The following is a 6,000-nucleotide window of genomic DNA, read 5'->3' on the forward strand; positions in this document are numbered from 1 at the left end:
TCTTCTTCCCAGTTTTTATATTCATCCCAATATTTTTGAACTTGACAGATTAATGATTAGTTGTGATAAAAATTCTACTAAAACTATCTTTATTTTGTTATGTTAAAATTTAGATAATACTTCGCTGATTTTAGTATCTCTTCCTAGAGACTAAATAAAACTCAAATTTATAAGGATTAAATGAAACAAGCCATGTATCTGCCCATAATGAAATTCTGTCTATATCTGACTGTAATGTAATAGCATAATAAACAAATAAGACAATCAGTGTTCCGTTACCGCTCAGGTAGCGTTGTAGACACAACCAATTGACAAGTACACAAGGTTATTAACACCTTCGTCAGGGTATTTGTGTTTACTATTTTTTTTGTCCATGAGCCCGGATTTAATCAATTAATCCCTTCGATTTACAACTAAAAATAAATTCAGATTCAATAACTCCTTCCGATTTCTATATTGCCCCCCCCCCCCTTCGGTGATTCGCAGCATGTCATATTAATGAATGAGAACCGTAAAGCAGTTCTGCTGTACATGAATTCGAAAGCTATAAATAGCTATAAATGGTCTGATTTTTGACACTTCGGTTATAAATTTGTTATTTCCCTTTTTGAGTAGTACATGAAATTATAATTTGTTACATTTTGAATTACATTTACACACAGTATATCAAGTATACTATTAGTGATTTTTGTCAATATAAAGAAGATTTTAGGCATAAGACTTTAATAATTTTGCTTTTGATAATTAATCTTAATTTATATTTATGAAACTAAATGTTTAATAATAATATATTGATATATTGGTTGTTTTGAAATAATTATACTTTGGTATATTAGGTTACATTTCATTGGCATCATTGGTATTGCACGGTCAAAATTAACTATTTAAGGGCATGACTGGTGGCATATCCGGGGTGCGTACTCGACAGCGAAAGCTGCATTTTGTGCACCTACGGGCGGATGGACCCTCATTAAGCAAAAGACTATAAATAGATAGATAGCATCATTGGTAACAACAGAAACTTTGATCTGCAGTTTGAACATGAGGTGTATTTTTTATGAATGGTTTTAAAGCAATTCAGCAAAAAGTATATTGATCTCCCAAATAAATCAATTAACATATCACCCATGTCAAGTAGCTTTTTATATCTTTGACTCGCACGAACATGATGTAAGTGAATTTCCTCATACCTGTAACAGTCTTTTTTTATATTGACAAATACTGTATCACCATGTAACGCGTATATAACAAAACAAATTCCTGAATTTGGTCTTTTTGAAATTCATCCCATTTTTTTTCATTCCTACTTTCAGTATTGAAAGAAACCATTTTTTTTAAATTTAACATGAAAAAATGCATGTAAAATTACTATATTACAATATTAGTCACTTTTGTTACTATTTGTATATTTGTTACAATTATAATAATAAAAAACAGACTTTGATATTTTTATCATTGACTGCAGTAGTGACACAAACAGAACACAGTACAGTCATGTCACATAACATTTACAAGTCTTGTAAGTCTTGTTTGTATTCAACGGAATTACTTTCCTTACCAGGTAGGCATCAGTGAAAGCATTTTTTTCAAATTCAATATCTTGCCCCTCTTTTTAATTGTGGACAGTGTATAAGATAAGTATAATTATGCAAAAAATGGTTTACAAAACATTTGGAAACAAGATTGCATTTTGAGAAAATGCTAGGGACCCCCTTTTAAAAAAACCTAAAAAGTTAAAAGGAACATTTTTTTTTTTCTATACAATTGAAATTGTCAAAAAATTTTTTTATCCCAGACCTTTTCTAAAAACTTATTACGATTGTTGTTAAATCATTGTTAAACCAATAAAAACAATAGGGAAATTCATCATTGGTCTTTGAATTTTTGGGGGGAAGGCAATTTTCCCAGCCTAAATTTCGTACTACACAAAAGACAAACAGTAAAAACCTTTTTCAAAATTAGGCAGTGATACAAAGTTTTCTTTTCATCTTAACTTGCACATGGTTTAAATTTCGTAAATTACATCAAGACAAGTAGGGCACATCAAACAAAAACTAGGCACCTTAAACAAAATTCAATTTTACAACAAAACGTGCACAGCAAAATTTTATTGCTGTACATCAAAGGACAAGAAAGTAGGTCAAGTGTCCCCTTGGGCACAGGCAAAAATTTTGACCCAAGGGTTTAATTCAAAACAATCTTGATACAGGTCCACCAAACAACATTTCAAGTAAAATATCTAAGCTGTAGCTTTCTCCCGTTCAGAAAACATTTGTTTTATTTTCTGTTTTTACTATGTGTACATAATGAGAATCACTGCCCCCGGGCAGGGCCAATTTTGACACCAGGGGAAACATCTGAACATCTTTGGTAGAGGACCTATAGATGAATTACATAGCAAACATCAAAGCTCTATGCCTTGTACCGTCAGACAAATTTTTATTTTTACTATATGTACATAATGAAAATCAATGACCCCCGGGACGGAACCAATTTTGACCTCAGGGCTATAATTTGAACAATCTTGTTAGAGGTTTACTTCACAATGTTTCATGCAAAATATCTTAACTCTAGCTTTTGTAAATTTAGAGAAGATGATTTTTTTAAGTTTTTACTATATACATATAAGGACCAGTATGGCCCCCGGGGCGGGGCTAATTTTGACACTAGAGGCAAAATTTGAACACTTTGGTAGAGTACCTATAGATGATATCATTTAACAAATATTAAAGCTCTAAGCCTTGTACCTTCAGACAATAAGATTCTTTTAACTATATGTATATATTGAAAATCAATGATCCCCGGGGCGGGGGCAATTTTGACCCAAGGGGCTCTAATTTGAACAATCTTGCTAGAGGTTCACTACACAATGTTTCATGCAAAATATCTAACCTCTAGCATTTGTCAATTGCTAGAAGAATTTTTTTTAAAGTTTTTACAATAAGTTTTTACTATATACATATAAGAAAAACCAATGACCTCCGGGCGGGGCCGATTTTGACCCCAGGGCTATAATTTGAACAATCTGGGTAGAGGTTTACCACACAATACCTTATGCAAAATATCTAAGCTCTAGGCCTTTTGGGTCTTTACAAGAAGGTATTTAAAGTTTTTACAATATGTACATATAGTGAAAATCAATGACCCCCCCGGGTTGGGACCGATTTTGACCCTAGGGCTATCATTTGAACAATCTTTGTAAGGGTCTACCAGACAATGCCTTATGCAAAATATCTAAGCTCTAGGTCTTTTGGGTCTTTACAGAAGGTATTTTACGTTTTTACTATATGTATTTATAGTAAAAATCAATAGCCCCCAGGGCGGGGCCGATTTTGACCCCAGGGCTATAATTTGAACAATCTTGGTAGAGGTCTACCAGACAATGCCTTATGCAAAATATCTAAGCTCTAGGCCTTTTGGGTCTTTACAAGAAGATTTTTTAAATTTATTCTTATAATTCCTTTTGGTTGCCAAGGCAACCAGATTTCTGCATGGAATGAAATTCTTTGAACAACTTTGGAAGCCCGTCACCCAAGGATCCATCCTGCCAAGTTTGGTTGAAATTGGACTAGTGGTTTTTCACAAAAAGATTTTTTAAGTTTAATATATAATATATATAACACACAAAACACACACACACACACACGCACGCACGCACGCACACACACACACACACACATACACGCAGGTGAATCGCTATATGCCACCGCATCGCAGATGCTGCGGTGGCATAAAAATGTACAATAGTACTTAATCTGAATATAACATGACCTGTGTGTAGGAATAATTTGGTAAGGTATCTGTAATGAGCGCATTATTTGCGCGGAGCTTCTCAATTGCTGGATTGCAGCAACATTTGTACTTGTTGTCTATATAGTTGACTTTGTAGTCCCCTATCATCTGTCCGATATTCGGTTTTTGCAGATTCCGGTATTATCAATGTTTAATGCAATAGTTTAAAGAAGGGAAACTTTGGGACTGAATAATTCGTCCGGTATTTAGAGAGTTCCGATTTTTTCAGCGTCCGTTTTTCTAAAATTTCACTGTATTTGTGTTTTTTTCAACAATAAAGACGATTAAATAGATACAAGACTGTATTCTTCAACAATATCGTTAATAAATACTAGAAAAAGAAGGGGACCGAGACTTGAGCCTTGGGGAACACCACTGAAAGATAAACAATAGTCGTTTTTAGAGATAAGAAGGACAACACGTAACCTTTTATGTTTAGCGTGTTTCAATTTAGTGAGTGAACCCTTATGTTAAAACTTATCGAAAGAAAGAAAGATAGATAGATAGATAGATAGATAGATAGATAGATAGATAGATGGATAGATGGATAGATGGATGGATGGATGGATGGATGGATGGATGGATGGATGGATGGATTTCAGTATAATGCAATAACATGGTAAAACATATCCAATACATGATAAAACAATAAAAACTTTAAAAGCTTTACTTGTATCAAAGAAAATAACTTATACTGAATTTATCATAGATTAAAAACTACTCAAATATGCCCTGTTAGTAATTTTTCTGTTTCATGTGGAAGAAATAGTATACAGTCATTTTAGGTAACTGCATATATGCAATTAAATATAAGTGAACATACTTGTTTACATATAAAGGGGCATAACTTTGTCAATAATAATAAATATTTTTCACTTTAACTTTTTCATTTCTTAAGGTATCAACTTCAAACTTCAAATATATGTTCCTTATCATCAACCACATCTTATGTGACAATGTTAATAACTCTAGCACCAATATTTTCATATTTATCTCCCCTTGAACTTAGAATTTTCCTTAAAAAATGTTATTTTTTTACTATAACTTTTTCATTTATTAAGGTATCTTCATCAAACTTCAAAAATATATATTTCTTATCACACATGTTTTGTGACAAGGTATATAACTCTAGTATAAGTATTTCCAAAATAATTCCCCCTTGAACTTGGAATTTATGTTATCAACTATAACTGTTTGTCATAAGAAGAAATATATTTATATTATAATTGATTTTTTCTTTCATAGTTTTGTCTTCCTTACTGCGTCCAGTAATTAATTAGTCGAGCTTCGCTGTCTCCTATTAGACTTTTGCAGCTTACTCCGATGCGGACAGCGGACGATGGACTACTGATCATTTTCAGGGGTTTTCTCAAAATAATAATACTGTATATAATTTAAAGTTAAAGGGTAAGTAAATGATAAAAAACAATCCAGTTTTCAAATTTATGTTTATAGTTTAAACCAATTTCTTTCCGTCTGCAAGCACGGTCGGCACATATCATTACAGTGTTACTTAACAATTTTCTTAAATGTCTCCACACCGAGCTTATAGCACGGTAAGTCTTGAGATTGGAAATTGCATGTTTCACAGTCACCCTGTATGATTTTACGTACCTATTACATTTTCTACTATGTGACCAAGGATATATAAATATATACCGTGTATCTTAAAGAAAAGAATTTTACAAACCTAGAACTGTAAGTGAAATAGTGAAAATGATTAATGTTCATTTAAATGGAAATAAAGGTTGTAAATTATCTTTCGGCTATAGAAATAATAAAACTCCTGACAAATAAATGCGATAAAATATCCTAATATACAGTTTTATAAGAATACAATATTAGACTATAAAATAGTGACTGCTGTAAAAATTTTGAATCAATGAATATGTTTCGTTAAACCACATTCCCCTTGTAGCGATTGACCAACAACCCGGACCTGCTCCGAGAATGGTAACCGTTGCTGTCTCTCCGAGACCGGCAACCGTGGCTGTCTCTCCGAGACTGGCAACCGTGCCTGCCGCTCCAAGACCGGCAATCGTGGATCATCTTTCCGGAGAGAACAACAATGGCAGGGGTAGAAAAAGGCCACTAGCAGCACTGATCAGAGAAAACCAGCTGTGATACAGTAAGTTCATCACAAAGAAAGTTCCCAAATTATTAAGAGAACTCGGAGTCAGCTCCGATGATGAATGAAAAAAATAAAAA

This window comes from Ruditapes philippinarum, unplaced genomic scaffold (genome assembly GCF_026571515.1).
Source record: "Ruditapes philippinarum isolate M1 unplaced genomic scaffold, ASM2657151v2 ctg11603_1_1_1_1, whole genome shotgun sequence".
In the NCBI taxonomy this organism is placed as follows: domain Eukaryota; kingdom Metazoa; phylum Mollusca; class Bivalvia; order Venerida; family Veneridae; genus Ruditapes; species Ruditapes philippinarum.